The following is a 16414-nucleotide window of genomic DNA, read 5'->3' as shown; positions in this document are numbered from 1 at the left end:
AGTAGTCTTAGGTGGGAAACCAAACCAATGTCCTCACATAAAGACATGACATAGCCTGTGGCTCTGATCTCAGAACCCAGCCTACAGCCTCACATGATTGTTAAGAGCACCTCAAGGCCTCATATGATCACTGGGCCCCTTTAGAAATTGAAATCCAAGGAATAGCACTGCCCAGTCAGGAAATATAATATGTAACCTTCAGATATGGAATATAAACTGTGGCTGCCACCTTGCTACAGCCCAGCTAGCAGACCAGAGTGATGGAGAAACATGGCCTGTGGCTCTTCCCCAATACAGAACCCAGACAGAATCCTAGACTGACTGTAAAGTCCAGGTAGTATCTCAAAGCACAGATAACACTCCTGTCCAAATACAGAATCCAACAGCAAGCTTCATGTGACCATGGAAGAACATAGCAGCTGAGTTCTTCAGAGCCTCAGGATACACTGACTGGTAAAAGTCTGTCACTACTGAAGTGGAGCTGTAAAGGTCAGAAAAAGATACTCCCTTACAGACACCAATATAAGGTTACAGAATTATGAAGAATCAAGGAACCATGACACCAACACATGAAATTAACAAAGCTGTAATAATAGACCCCAAGAAATGGAGATCTATGAAATGATTAACAAAGAATTCTGAACAATCCACCTAAAGATGCCCAGTTAACTATAAGAAAGCCCAGAGGGACAACTAAATGAAATAAGGAAAAAATGTTCAACAACGAAATTTAAAATATTTTTTAATTAAAGAATTTATTAACATTGATTTTTACATCATATTTCAAATGACCTGTTTAACAAACAGGTATGCAAGAAGGGAATCTCCATATACAATCACTGACACTTAGATTTTAGAACATAATTAAAATTAGGCTGAGGGTTTATGTCATAGATTTAAAATAATTTTAAAAACTCAGATGAAAATGTCATAGAAAGCTAGATGAAAGAAATCAAAAGAAACAAAACCATAAAGTAAAATGCAAGAAAGTATTCAGATTCAAAAAGAAGAAAATGTAAGAGATTTGTGACATTTAAATATAAAAGAGATTTGTGATACCTGTGAGATTTGAGATACCATCACGTGAAGCATTATGCATGCTGCTGTAGTTTGAATGTGTTCCTCCAGGGTTTGTATACTGGAAGTTTGTGTTAATGTTATAAGACGGTGGAACATGGCCAGGAGTTTGGTCTAGTGGTAGAGTGCTTGCCTAGCATGCACAAAGACCCAGGATCCATTCCTTGGTATCACATACGTAGAAAAAGCCAGAAGTGGTGCTGTGGCTCAAGTGATAGGGCTCTAGCCTTAAGAAAGCCCAAGGACAGTGCTCAGGCTCTGAGCTCAAGCCCAGTCCTGGCCAAAAAATAAATAAGTAAAAGATGGTAGGACGTTTAAGAGATAGAGCCTTGTGGGAAGTGATTAGGTCATTGAAAGCATCATCCTCTATAAGGATTATTGCTGATCTTTTGAGGTGAACTAGTTCATGTGAAAATGGGCTGTTATAAAAGAGTTGCATTCCTAAATCAAAACAACTCTAAGATTCCACCTCACTCCAGTTAGAATGGCCAGGATCAAGAAAACTAATAACAACAGATGCTGGAGGGGATGTGGCCAGGACGGATCACTACTACACTGTTGGTGGGAGTGCAAACTCGTTCAACCACTATGGAAAGCAGTATGGCAGTTCCTCAAAAGACTAAACATAGAGCTCCCCTATGACCCAGCAATTCCACTTCTTGGCATTTACCCAATTGTCCAGAAACAAGAACATACTAAATCCACTAGCACAATGATGTTCATTGCAGCACTATTTACCATAGCAAAGATATGGAACCAACCCAGATGTCCCTCAGTTGATGAGTGGATCAACAAGATGTGGTATTTGTACACAATGTAATTCTACCCTTCTGTCAGAAAGAATGACATCGCCCCATTTGTTAGGAAATGGAAAGACTTAGAAAAAATCATATTAAGTGAAGTAAGCCAGACTCAAAGGAACATAGGCTCAATGGTTTCCCTCATTTGTCACAATCAGTAGAAACCTTGGGCTCTCATATCAGAGATTTGCAATAGAGCAAAACCTAGATATATAAGGCCATATAGTATGACGCTACATGAAAGGACCTCTAGGATATAGAAACAAAAGCCATATAATGAGTGATTGTTGTCCTTAATGTACTATGTTATCTCTCATCTCTTTTGCTGTCCCTTGATTATCTTGTATTGTTACAGTACCTCACTTTATCTGATATATTGGATATATTTGTATTTGGTTATTTGAAATTGGATAGGGAAGGGGGAAAACAAGATGAGGGGTGGGCTTGGGGGGGGAGGGAAATGGGGACTAAGACATGAGAAAGGGTATCAATGTATGTGAACTAATGCACCTTCTATCTGGCGAATATAATGTAACCCTTCTATTAATTACAATAAAAATACATGAAAAAAAGATTTGCATTCCTGAACGTCTCTGGCTTCCTATCTCATCATATTTCTCTTTCTCACAGATGCTCCCACTGTAACACCATTCATAATTTTATGACATGGTTTAGGGGGAACTCTAGAAGCTGAACACATAAAAGCACCCAATCTTGGACTACTAGCCTCTAAAATTGTGAGCTAAAGAAATCCATTTTTAAGTAAAGTATCCAGCCCCTTGTATGTTATTATGACAGAAACCAGACAAATACAAAGAAAAAAGTATCATGCACTAAAGTTCTTGCTATAACTATACCTAAAAATGTGAACACTGCTTTGAGAATGGGGAACAGGCAGAGATTAGAAGAGTTTGGAGAAGCAAACCTATAATGCTTTCAGCACGGTATTATGGGGAATTTAAGATGAAAGTGGGAATCTTATTAAAATATGAGTAAAGACCCCCTCTGTCACCATTGCAGCAAATTTTGCTGAGTTGCAGCCAGGCCTTACAGCTTTATGGAAAACTGATTTAAAAGTGATATGGGTTATCTGTCAAAAGAAATTCTTTAAAAAATTATAGAAGGGGCTTCATGGTTGCTTTTGGCTTCTTTCCACATGATACAATGGCAAAAGAAAACAGCAGGAGATTCAGAATTCTTATCCTGTCCATACACTATACTTGGGATATAGTTTGACTCCTATGATTTAATGGAGATTTAATTTCAGTATCTTTTATACTGGGATTTGTTCTTGCTTTTGTCTGGTTATTACTTTTTACAACATCGTTTCTTCCTTTCCCTGTCCTACCAATGCATCTTAGAAGCTGATCTGATAACTTTTTCATTTGAAGAAATTTGCCTTAATTCCTACATGAGATTCTGTACTTGTTCTTTTGGGACAAGTTGAGGTTTTGGGAGGATGGGAGAGGGAGTGCTTCTATTTTATATTACATTACATATAACACATAATAGATATTTGCGATAACATTTAGGGGCTAAGAGTGGAAAACTGTAATGTGCATGTGGTTTATAGTTCTTAAAGGTTCATGTACTGAATTCTTGAACTCTTGTGTAGAACTATATGAAATGGTGGAACCTTTAAGAGGTAGAGACCACTCAAGGAACAGTGGCTCATAACTATAATCCAAACTACTTAGGAGGCAGAGATTAGAAGGAACAGGGTTTGAGGCTAGATCAAGCAAAAATAAGACTCTACCACAATTTAAAAAAACCTAGCCATAGTAGTATGTGCCTGTAATCTTGATTAGTTGAGATGTATAAAGAAGGAAGGTCACAGTCCAGACTATCTTGAACAAGAAAGCAAATCCCTAGATGAAAATAAAAAAGGGATTTTTGCTTAAAAAACAAACTTAAAATCAGTCTAGGAAAGTGGAGTTACTACCTTTGTTATCATTTAGGAGACTAATTGATTTTTCTGTTGCATCTCAATGTTGCTGCAAATTTGTTATGACCTCTTAATTCCAGGTTTGTTGGCTATCACCAGTTACTTTGAATATTGAACTTTATTTTTATTCTTCCAAAGCTTGCAATGGTATTTATTTTTATCTTTTTTACTGATTCGTCTCTGTTAAAGAGATCCAAAATTATGTGTTCTTTACTATCTCAAACTACTTTTATGATTTAATATATTCCACAAGATTTCATTTTCATGTAAGAGAAGTTCCTTACTTATGTTTGTTAGTATTATATTTTATCAAATTTAAATTTAAAATGTTTTAATTATATTTTCTTTATTATTAGACCAACAAATTCATGGAATAAGTTGAGCTTGATTTCCATTTAATATTTTTAGTTTTCAGTTATTAATTTTCTTGGAGTTTTTCATTGAGATTGAGGTCATATGTTAATAACTATTATTTCTTTAGCTCTTTTATTAACTCATTTTACCATTCTTGTAAGATTTTGAAATAATGTATTCATGTATTTCTTAAAGATTTAAGTATAAATTATCTGAGAATAACCTTTGACGACAATTTGCTGTGCAGAAATTTTTAATTTACAGACTTGGTATTTTTTAGTAAATAAGAGTTCTAATTTTTTCAAAAAAGAAGAAAGAAAATGGAGTTACATATTGTTAGAAAAATAGAGAAACAACAAGCCGGACTCCATCTCAACATTTATTGAGGCACAAAGAGAGGTAACAATCTTCCCATGGGATTAGAGGGGCTGTTACATTGGGTCCAGCCAAGAGTGGTATGTGATCAACGGGAGCAGGTCCTGAAACAAAAGAGCCAGTGGCTTATCAATAACAGGACATGATTTTTCTCAAAACTGATGGAGATACTGTGTGGTTAGGCCTGGAATGTCTCACTCAGGATGTTCAACCTCCAGAATGAAATGCTTTACCCAGAGGCAGGTATTTCCTGATGTACCTGGGGTTATTAGGTGAACTAGGGGGGGGAAAGTCCAGGAGAGAGTAGCTGGGAATAGGGTTGATGATTGTCTTTCTTAAACTACTTCCTGCTAATAAGGGGCGGCGATGCTTGGATACTGGATTTGTTAAAGACTTGTGTTAGTTAGCCAAGTATCCTCAGTCACTTGTTGAGATGTGAATGTTCTTGCGTGTTCCTAGTGGAAATCAGAAAGACATTAAACAAGGCAGGGTCATACTGCTAGCCGGCTCAGGATAATTGGGTCCAATTGAGAAGAGTAGGAATGGGATGTCCCATACTGGCTTTTTATATTTTCCACAAACTGTTTTCTGCAACAGTGCACAGTTGGTTAACATAAAAACATCCTTCTTCCCCCAGGAAGGCACAGATTTCCCCTTTTCTGCTGTCATGAGGTTGAATCCTCTCCTATTTTGGAGGACCATTTCTGCTAGTGAGTCTAGTTGATTTTGTAGGATATCAAGGTTTTGTTGGATTAATGAAAGGTCCCTTTTCATTTGGGCTGACAATTGGCTGTGTTGGATGTGTTGTAAGTGTACGGCTGTGCTGCCCATGGCTATAGTGCCAGCTAGGGCCATTGCCTAGGAATAAAGGTAAGAAGATAAAGTTTCTTTTTTGTCCTTGGTAATGAGTGAGATAATGGTTGATCTTGCGGCCAGGGAGAATGTCTAGGTTAGGGGTCAAGAATGCCATTTTACAATAGCCCTCAGGGTAATAGGTATGGACCCCACTGGGACAGGTAGGTACGATTAGGAGTCCTAGGGGTTATGATAGTACAGTTAGGAAGGGTCCCCATGCATTGGGGTTCACCAGTTGTCTGTACCAGAGGTCCTAAAGTGCATAACTCACTTGTAGTAATATTAGACAGTATTAGCTGGGAGAGTCCCACCCCAACATAATAGCTATCTAGCCTTGGATAGGTCAGGGTTGGATTGTTTTCAGAACTCATGGCTAGGGTTTGCTAAGGCCAAGATCTGAAACAGGGGAGGATCAGGTAGTGAGGAGGGCTGGCTGGGGTCCACGTCAGGAAATTTTGGTTGGGGGTCCCAATGGTAAACCATTGGGTGGTTGGCCTTGGTTACAGGGATTGAGATGTTGGTGGGGGATAATGACTCATTGAAAGACCAGGGCAATATTTTGTCTTGCCAACACAGAACTGAGGAAAGCCACCAGCCTATCCCAAAGTCTCTTTTTTCTCCAGATTGTTACAAAGGAAATAGAGTGTACAATATGCTTCCTTCTGTCCCTTCCCCCTCCCCTGATTGTTCTTTCAGGGAAGAGATTACCTGTCCTGATGTTGGGGAATCTGCCCATCTTCCTGAGAAGCAAAGTCTACAATGGACCAGTATTTGAGAAATGCTCAGGATGGACCTCCATAGTTGTGCGAGTTTTGGGGCACACATCGGTATGGTTCGAGGCATGTGGGTTTGTAGTGGTAGTTGGTGCACTGGATTGTTTTGCCATGGAACACCACATGACTGGGAAGTTGTCCTAGTGCCAGATGTAGTAGAAAAATCAAGTTGGAAAGAAAAGAAGCAGGATCCATGAGGAGGGCATTCGGTTTGATTAAGGGTGGTAAATACCCAGGCCAGAGTACCTGACCACACCAGTTCTTGTTGGCATTTGGCTACGAGAAGACTATAAGACCCAAAGAGTAGGAGGAGCAAGAGAGGAGACATGGTGACAGAGATTTTGGGGGGGGGGGAGTGAAAGGACAGGGAGGCAGCAAGGAAAGAGAAGTGTGATCAGGAAGATTTACAGGAGAAGGGCGAGGGTTGCCTGTTTCCCACAGGACCAGTCCATGGGAGTTGTTGAACTTAGCCCAATTGTAAGGAGAATGGTAAGGAGAATAGTTGGGATAAGGAACAGGGGATGACAGAGCATCTGTCAGAAATGTAGAGGTAAAGAACCAAAGTGTAAAAGCTAATTTGTTCAGGGGAAAATGTTATAAAGGTTCCCTGTAGCCAGAGTTGAGATATGGCCTCAATGAGGTCATCCAAGGTATTAAGAGGTCTGGGCACTAGCCAGGTGTTCTCCAAGAAGTCCTTGAGGAATTCTTCGAAGTCGAGCAGTGTCAGGTTCATCTGTAGGACCTGGAAGAGGTAATGTGGGATCAGTTATTGTGTCATCTTCCAGAACTGGAGGAAGTATAGTAAGCTTGAATTGTGTGAGTACCAGAATTGTGGAGGTGTACTGGGGGGGGGTGATTTTTTTTTGAAGTGGATCCATGGTGTGATATCCTGCAGTTTGGCAGCAGTAGGAGTAAGAACAATAACTTTATGAGGCTCTTTCAATTTAGGTTATGAGGAGAAGGATGGGTATTAGGAATAGATGGATGGGCTAGGAGCATAGCCCAGTGGTAGAGTGCTTACCTAGAATGCATGAAGCCCTGGGTTCAGTTCCTTCGTACCACATACATAGCAAAAGCCAGAAGTGGTGCTGTGGCTCAAGTGGTAGAACACTAGCCTTGAGAAAGTTCAAGGAAGGTGTCCAGGCCCTGAGTTCATGCACCACGACTGACAAAAAAGGAAGGAATAGAGGAATGTTGAGAGATATACACAAGATCTATGATTTGGAGAAAGAGGATATGTCAGGAATCTGTGTATTTCCAGAATTCAGAGCAAAAAAAGGAAAGGATATCACTAGACAGGAATGGTAGGAGGGGTGAAGGGCCCTGAGGAAGAGCTGAGAGCTAGAAGGGGGTTACCATACATAAGTTCAAAGGTACTTATTTGACATTTTATGTAGAAGGGCATGAATCTAAAGGAGTGCCCCGAAGTAATGCTAAGGGTAGAAGTTTAATCCAATCTCATTTATGTTCTAGAGTTACTTTGGTTAAGATTTTCTTAAGGGTTTTGTTTGTTCTCCCCACCTTTCCAGATGACTGTGGATGGTAGGTGATATGAAACTTCCAGGGGATATGTAGAGAGGAGGCTATCTGTTGGATTATGGCAGAAATAAATTCAGGCCCATTGTCAGATTGTAAGGAAGTGGGTAGGTCAAAGTGTGGAAGTAGTTCCGTAAGAATTAGTGGAGTTATGGTGGAGGCCCTCTTATTGGTAGGAAATGCCTCTTCTCGTCTTGAGAATGTGTCAACAATTAGAAGGAGTTAACTTTATCATCTAATGGTGGGTAAAGTCCTCCTGCCAATCCATGGCCAGTTATGATCACCTCATCTGCTGTGTGGGGAACTGGTGTGGGTGGAGGTTTGAGTTGGGATTTTTTTCGGCGGAAGTTCAAAGAGGCCGTCAATTTTTCTAGATATTGTCTGTTATGGGGAGTTAAAGACTAAGTGGTCTGCAGAATTCAGAGAAAGCCTTGATGAGAGGGATGGAAAAGATGATGTAGGTAAGATTTTGGGGGCAGGTAATAGGATGTTGGGTATCAAGAAGAAACAGTTTAGTTGGGGCCTCAGTAAGAGGTGGGGGTTTGTAGAAATTTCATGGGCTAGGGAGTCTGAAAGTTTATTAAGGGAGATATAGCTTTTCCCTCCTGATTCCCTCAGCTGCCTGCTTTGGGATCAGTGCTGAATTTAGGAGTTTCTGGATAAAGGTGGCATTAATTATAGGAGACCCTTTTTGGATTAAGAATCCCCTCTCTCAAAATTAGGATGTTAGAGTGAATAATGTTACATGCATAATTGGAATTGGTATAAATCTTAACCTGTTGGTTAGCGGTGTGATGGAGGGCATGTGTTAAGGAGACTAGGTCTGCCTGTTGTGAGTTGGTGTGGGGTGGTGGACACTTTACTTCTATGTAAATAGCGTGGTCTGATCTATCTAAGTCACCCTGAATAATAGTATATCCTGCTGTATGGGCTGATTTTTAAGAGAGCTTCCATTAATAAACCAGTCAAGGACCCCACAGATGGGCAGATTCAAAATGTGAGAGAAGGGGTTTAGGGAGAGGTCTAATGTCTAAGGTTTTGGAGCAAGAATGTATTAGAGTTACCATCTGGGGCTGGGATGGGAACAAGGGTGGCACGGAGGGAGGGACTGTTCAATAGATAGGATAGAAGCCATATAACGAGTGATTGTTGTCCTTAATGTACTATGTTATCTCTCATCTCTTTTGCTGTCCCTTGGTTATCTCATATTGTTACAGTATTTCACCTTGTTATCTGATATACTGCATATATATATATATATATATTTGGTTATTTGAAATCGGATAGGGAAGGGGGGGAAACAAGATGAGGGGTGGTGGGGGAAGGAAATGGGGACCAAGACATGAGAAAGGGTATCAATGTATATGAAGTAATGCACCCTCTATCTGGTGAATATAATGTAACCTTTCTATTAATTACAATAAAATATATGGAAAAAAGATAGGGTAGTAGATACATAAGGCCATATAGAATGACACTAAATGAAAGGACCTCCAGGATATAGAAACAAAAGCCATATAATGAGTGATTGTTGTCCTTAATGTACTATGTTATCTCTCATCTTTTTTTGCTGTTCCTTGGTTATCTGATATACTGTATATATGCGTATTTGGTTATTTGAAGTCCGATTGGGAAGGGAGGAAAAGAAGATGAGGGCTGGGGGTGGAGGAGGGAAATGGGGACCAAGACATGAGAAAGGGTATCAATGTATGTGAAGTAATGCACGTTCTATCTGGTGAATATAATGCAACCCTTATAAAAATATATGAAAAAAAGATAGGGTAGGATCAATACAGATTCCTTTCTTGAATACTAGTTTGTTAAACATGACATTTGAAATATGATGTAAAACTCAGTGTTAATAACGTCTTTTAATTAAAAAAAAGAAGGTATGCATAGGGTCCCTGGACTCCGGAGGGAGGCAAGGAAAGGAAGGCCTAGTGACTTACAAGATACTTGAGAGAGTGGGATGTGAGGATGTGGAGATGGCTATGGAGGGAGATTTTATGGGCCTCTGGGACCATAAGTGAAATGGCTGCCAGGGTCTGGAGACAGGAGCATCATCCTGTGTCACCATGTCTAGTTGTTTGAATAGGTACACTCGCGGGTAAAAGGTTACTCCTCCTTTTTGGCAAGGAATAGATAATGCCTATCTTCTTTTTGTATGTAAGAAGAACAAAAAGGGTTTGTTGATGTCAGGGAGGGATAGGGTTAGACAGGGAGTGTTTAGGCTGATGTATTGGGGAAGAGAGTGACGAGGAGACAGAGTTTGTCAAGGGATCCACTTGGTAGCTGTGCATAGAGAGTTTGCTATGAGGGAGAAATTGGGAATCCAGATGCAGAAGTTAAAGAGGCCACTGAGGGCCAAGAGTTCTCACTTGGATTAAAGCAGAGGATAATTTAGGAATTCATGGATTCTATGGAAAGGTATTGTTTGACCCTGTTGTAAAATAGTTAAGTCCCTGGTAGTTGACTAGCTTTTGGCATACCTGAGTCCTGTCTTTAGAGGCCCTATATCCCCAGGCATTGAGGGAGTTAAGGAGAGCTCAATGTTTGAGGTTTAGATCAGCTGAGAGGCTGCAGAGGAGGAAGTCATCTACATACTGGAGAAGCAAGCTGGGAGATAGGTCTAGGGAGGCTAAAGTCTTGTAATGCTTTGCCAAAATCCTTAACTGTTGGGCCTATAGGATATCTGGGTCCTCCCAGGTAAAGGCAAAGAGTGACCCTGAAGTGGGGTGTATGGTAAAGAAGCCATCTTTTAGGTCAAAGTCAGAGAAGAACAGTGAATTAGAGGGTATGTGGGAGAGGAATGTGAAATATTGTGTTATTGGGAAGGTAGGGTTTACTGCTTGATTGACTTTATGGAGGTCCTGAACCAGGTGATAGGATCCATTAAGATTTTTAGCTCCTGAATTGGGGTGTGGTAAGGTGAGTGAATGGAGGTTATAAGAGAGATGAAGAGAAGGCAGAAGATAATGGGCTTTAGCCCTTATTGGGTAGTAAGACAGAGAGGGTACTAGCTTTGGATTATGAAGGTCAGGGGGTCCTTGAGAGAGATTAGAAGGTGGGGGACTCCCGAAGTCCCTGAATCCATGTTGGGGTTTCTCTACCACAGATCTGAAGCCATTACTTGTCCTGAAGGCTTGAGGGTATGTGTATGTGATTGGTTAAAATACAAAGGGCCTCCTGCCTGGGGATCAAGTGAGGGTAAGAGATTAGGAGAGGAGAAGGGTCAACTCTAGAATTTATGCAGATAACCAATAATACCTCAAGCCATGCTGGGTAGCCATCCATGAGGCATCACTGCTTATGTAGGCAAAGGCCATGAGAACTCACAGAGTTTCACTTTGGGACCGGTGGCTGTTTAGCATCAAACAGTAAACATGGTTGGCTCTGTGCTCTTGGCAGAGAGAGATCTCAAAGGAGAGGCCAAGACTGAAGATTGGGGAGAGGTAGCCAGGAGGTGGACCAGTCCCTGATGGAAGTGGGGGGAGGTCCATTGACTCTGGACACTAACTTCTCCCACTAATTTCTACATATGATCTTGGCACCATATATACGGAAGATGGAGGAGAAAAAGCAGGCCAGATTCAGTCTCAACAGGTGAGGACCAATAAGGGGCACAACCTTCCCATGGGACTGGAGGTTGTATGAAGAGGTGAAGCTGGGGCTGAGGTTATATCAAGCCAGGAGTAAATAGTATATGACTCAAGGAAGCAGGTGCTGACACAAGGGGGCAGGTGGCATATTGATAACAGAAATGTTTCTTCTCAAAACTGGGGGAAGTGGGGACCCGTTCGTTCTGGAATGTCTTACCTGGAGATATTGAACCTCTGAAAGAGAATGCTTTACTCAGAGACAGGAACTTCCTGATGCACCTATGGTTAGGAGGTGAGGGTGAGTCCTTCACATATCATGTAGAAAAATTAGTCCACAATTTGGGTATATTTCAAATCAATAATACAGCAAGTGATTTTTTGATAATTCACATATTTTTTGAAAACTTCATGTAGTTATTTAAAGGGCCTAGAATAGTAGCACCAATATTACAGAAAAAGAAACTGGGAAAAGCACTTGTGGCTCATATCTAAAATCCTAGCTACTGAGGAGACTGACAGCTGGAAGACTGAGTTTTGAAGCCTCTTAAGGCAGAAAAGTCTGCGAGATTCCGTCTCCAGTTAACCATAAAAATGCCTGTGGGCATGGCTCAAGTGGTATACTGCTACCCATGAGCAAGCAAGTTAAAGTCCTTAGTTCAAATCTCAGTATCAAAAAAAGAAAGAAGGAAAGAGAAAAAGAAAAAAGGAAGGAAGGGTAAGAAGGAGGGAGGGAAGGAAGGAGGAAAGGAAGGTGGGAAGGAGGGAAGGAAGGAGAAAGGGAGGGAAGGACGGAGGGAGGGAGGGAAGGCGGGAGGGATGGAAAGACAGAGGGAAAAAGGAATGGAATTCAGAAGCATGTCCACAGGCATACTACTGCTTTTTATGGTTTATGGTTGCTGGTTGTGGGGCTTGGGTACTGTCCTTGAGCTCTTTTGCTCAAGGCACATGCACCACCACTTTGAGCCACAATGTTACTTGCAGTTTTCTGGTGGTTCACTGGAGATGAGTCTCATGGAATTTCCTGCCAGGCTGGCTTTGAACCATGATCCTCAGATCACAGTCTGGGTATCTAGGATTCTAGGATTAGGTGAGAGCCACCAGAAAAAATTTTTTATTGGCACACACATTGTGTGTGTGTGTGTGTGTGTGTGTGTGTGTGTGTGTGTGTGTGTGTGTGTGTACCAGGGTACCATGGATTGTGTTGTCTTAATCTTGACTCATTTTTTTTCAGAACTGTGCGAATGAAGAGTTGAGAGGTGATGATGTTGGTGATGTAATATGGAATGATTTGTAAAATTTGATGTAAATGAAACAAACAGAAAATATTAACAGTTGTTATATCAGTAGTCATCAAGTGTACATTTAACTGATTTTTAACGAAAGATATATTTGAAAAAGTAAGAAATAAAATATGAATAACCTTATCATTTTGCTTCAATTAAAAGAATTGAAGCTGATCATGGTGGCTCAGTCCTGTAATCCTAGCTACTGAGGAGGCTGAGATCTGCGGATCAAGGTTCAAAGCCAGCCCTGGCACAAAAGTCCATGAGACTTATCTCCAATTAACCTCTAGAAAACAGGAATCAGTGCTGTGGCTTGTGAGTAGGGCGGTAGCCTTGAGTTGAAGTGCTCAGGGATAGTGTCCAGGCTGAGTTCAAGCCCTGTGACCCACAAAAGGAAGAAAGAAAGGAAGAGAGAGAGAGAGAGAGAGAGAGAGAGAGAGAGAGAGAGAGAGAGAGAGAGAGAGAGAGAGAGAGAGAGAGGGAGAGAGGGAGGGAGAGAGGGGGAGGGAGGGAGGGAGGGAGGGAGGGAGGGAGGGAGAGAGAGAGAGAGAGAGAGAGAGAGAGAGAGAGAGAGAGAGAGAGAGAGAGAGAGAGAGAGAGAGAGAGAAAGAGAGAGAAAGAGAGAATTGAGAAAATCTATTGTATTTCCCCTGGCTCGCTTGTGTGTGTGTGTTTGTGTGTGTGTGTCCTGAGGGTTGAACTCAGGGCTTGGGGGCTGTCCCTTAGTTTGTTGATGGTGAAGCAGAGTCTGGTTGGTTGGAGCAAACTTCAGGAAGGCAGGTGAAGGAAATGTCCCTTTAAAGGGAACTTCTTGTAGTTTCCTTCCAAGGGACCAACCTCTTTTCCCACTCTGCTCACCTTCGGAAAGATTCTCCTCAGGAGACACATCTCTACCATGCCTTGCCCACCTTCCTTTAGTTCCCTCTGAGGGGACACCCTCCCCCACTCTACCCACCTTCCATTAGTTGCAATACACTCCCATCCCCACCTTGCCCTGCTCACCTTCCATTAGTTTCCTGTGAGGGAAAAACCTCCCCCCCCCCACCTTCCCTTAGCTTTATCTGAGGGGAACAGTGCCTTCCCCATCCCACCCACCTTCGGTTAGTTCCCTCTGAGTGGATAGTCCCCCACTCCACCCACCCTCCTATTAAGTTTCCTTTGAGGGGACACAGCCCCCTCTACCCTGTCCACTTTCCATTAGCTCTCCTTTCCAGAAGTTCCCGCTGAGGCGTCACGTCCCTGCCCCTGCACACCTTCCCTTAGTTCCCTCTGAGACACACCCTGCCCCGCCTACCTTCTCTTAGTTCCCTCTGAGGGGACACAGCCCAGCCCCACCCACCTTACCTTAGCTCCCTCTGAGGAGACACACCCTACCCCGCCCACCTGTTAGCTTTCTCTGAGGAGACACACCCAGGCACCGCCCACCTGTTAGTTTGCTCTGAGGGGAGACACCCTCCCCCTGCCCACCTTATGTTAGTTTTCTCTTTGGGGACACATCCCCTGCCCCACCCACCTTACAGAAGCTCCCTGTGAGGAGACACACTCTGCCCCGCCCATCTTCTGTAAGCTTCCTCTGAGACACGGGCCCCGCCCACCTTCCATTAGTTCAGTCTGAGGAGACACACCCCGCCCCGACCACCTTCCCTTAGTTCCCTCTGAGAAGACACACCCCACCCCTCCCACCTTCCATTAGTTCCCTTGGAGACACACTCTGCCCCGCCCACCTCCCATTAGCTCCCTTTGAGGAGATGCACTCTGCCCCGCCCATCTTCTGTTAGCTTCCTCTAGAGACATAGGCCCCGCCCACCTTCCCTTAGTTCCCTCTGAGGAGACACACCCCGCCCCGCCCACTTTCCCTTAGCTCCCTCTGAGGAGACACACCCCGCCCCGCCCACTTTCCCTTAGCTCCCTCTGAGGAGACACACCCCGCCCCGCCCACCTTCCCTTACCTCCCTGTGAGGAGACACCCCCCCCGCCCCACCCACCTTCCCTTAGCTCTCTCTGAGGAGACACGCCCCGCCCACCTTCCCTTAGCTCCCTCTGAGGAGACACGCCCCGCCCACCTTTTCTTAGCTCCCTCTGAGGAGACACCCGGCCCCGCCCACCTTCCCTTAGCTCCCTCTGAGGAGACACACCCCCCCCCCCGCCCACCTTCCCTTAGCTCCCTCTGAGGAGACACGCCCCGCCCACCTTTTCTTAGCTCCCTCTGAGGAGACACGCCCCGCCCACCTTCCCTTAGCTCCCTCTGAGGAGACACGCCCCCGCCCCGCCCACCTTCCCTTAGTTCCCTCTGATAGCTCAGCCCCACACCCACCCTGCCCTGCCCTGCCCTGCCCACCTTCCATCAGTTCTCTCAGGGAACTCCCCCCACCTTCTTTTAGCTTCTTCTGAGGGGACCAAAGCTTCCCCCACCCTTCCACCTTCTGTTAGTTTCCTCTGTGGGACACCATTCCCTCCCATGCCTTCTGGAAGTTCTCTTCAACCAGACCCTGCTTGTGAGCACTATGACGTAGTGGGCTCTGGCTCTTCCCGAGGTTCCCTCTGAAGGGACACCTCCCTCACCCCACTGCCTGCCTTCTGGAAGTTCCATCCAGACGATACGACCCCCACACACCTTCCAGAAGGTTTCTCGAAAGAGCAATTCTGACTATTCACCCACCATCGACCATCTTTCCTAAGTTCTCTCCACTATCACTACAATGTGGCAGAGTTGGCACCTTCTAGAAATTTCCCTCTGTGGGGACCACCTCCCCTGCAATTTCTAGACGTTCCTTCCGAGGGAACAACGCCAAGATTTTCTGGAAGGTCCCTTTGAGGGGACATTACCCTCACCGCTGCCCCCCTTCTAGAAGTGCTCTCAAACAGACCTTGCCTGTGACTACTAGGGTTGTGGCGAACTCCGCACCTTCCAGAAGTTTCCTCACAGGAGGATTCACCTTTCACCCCGTAACGCCTTCAGGAAGCTCCCTTCGAGGGGACCTCCCCTCCTCCGACTACCACAAGAAGTTCTCTCCAACCAGACCCTGCTTCTGAGCACTATGACGTGGTGGGCTCCACCCTTTATGAAAATTCCCTTGAAGGGACCCATCCCTTCCCCCCACTTCCTGCCTACTGGAAGTTTCCTCCAAGGGTACACTCCCCTCTACACCTTCTGGAAGTTTTCTCCAATCAGAACCTTCCTCTAAGCACTATGCTGTGGTGGACTCTATGCTTTCTGCAACTTCCCTCAGAGGGAACATCCTCCCAGAAGTTCTGTCCAACCAGCAGTAGGCTTAAAAGCCTGGAGCCCCTTCCAGAAGTTTCCAATGAGAGAGATTCACCCTTTCCCACCCAGTACTTTCTGGAAGTTCTAGCTCAATAGAACACCCATCCCCCATCACGTTCCGGAATTTCTTTTTGGAAAACATTCTCCCTTTAACACCTTCCAGAAGTTCTCTGAGAACTCCCTCCCCCCATTCTTGTTCAGTTTTGAGAAATTGGTTTCAAACTAAGGACCCTCTTTTTATGTTACCACCACAGAAATGTTTGTGGCATTCTCTCTTTATCCCCAAAATGATAATTTGATTATACACGTTATCTTCTGATTTGTTTCTCCTTTATTTTCAAAATAAATGAATTTTAACTTTTCTGTTTTGATAGTTTCCATCCACTTTTAAATCCATTTTTAAAAAAAAAAGCATATGAAACCTTCCCTGTAAGTCCATTGCCTAGACAACACTCCAGGAGACAGGACCAACAATGCAAGGAACATTTCTGAAAAAAGAAAAAAACAGTTAATTTGCACGATACAATGTCAGAAGAACCTATTGGTAGCTGT

The 16414-nt window shown here is 43.5% G+C and overlaps 1 long non-coding RNA gene across 1 annotated transcript; it reads right to left on the bottom strand.

The window, feature by feature from the left end:
• Positions 1-4547: 4547 nt before the first annotated feature.
• Positions 4548-15615, bottom strand: LOC150041010 (uncharacterized). Its single transcript, XR_016533765.1, has 4 exons — positions 15503-15615; positions 11532-11593; positions 6115-6921; positions 4548-4655 (listed from the first exon to the last, which is right to left on the bottom strand). It is a non-coding gene; the product is annotated as an uncharacterized LOC150041010 (long non-coding RNA).
• Positions 15616-16414: the final 799 nt, after the last annotated feature.

Source organism: Megascapheus bottae, chromosome X (genome assembly GCF_031878675.1).
Source record: "Megascapheus bottae isolate mThoBot1 chromosome X, mThoBot2.hap1, whole genome shotgun sequence".
Lineage (NCBI taxonomy): Eukaryota > Metazoa > Chordata > Mammalia > Rodentia > Geomyidae > Megascapheus > Megascapheus bottae.
This window is presented reverse-complemented; position numbering and strand designations above follow the sequence as displayed.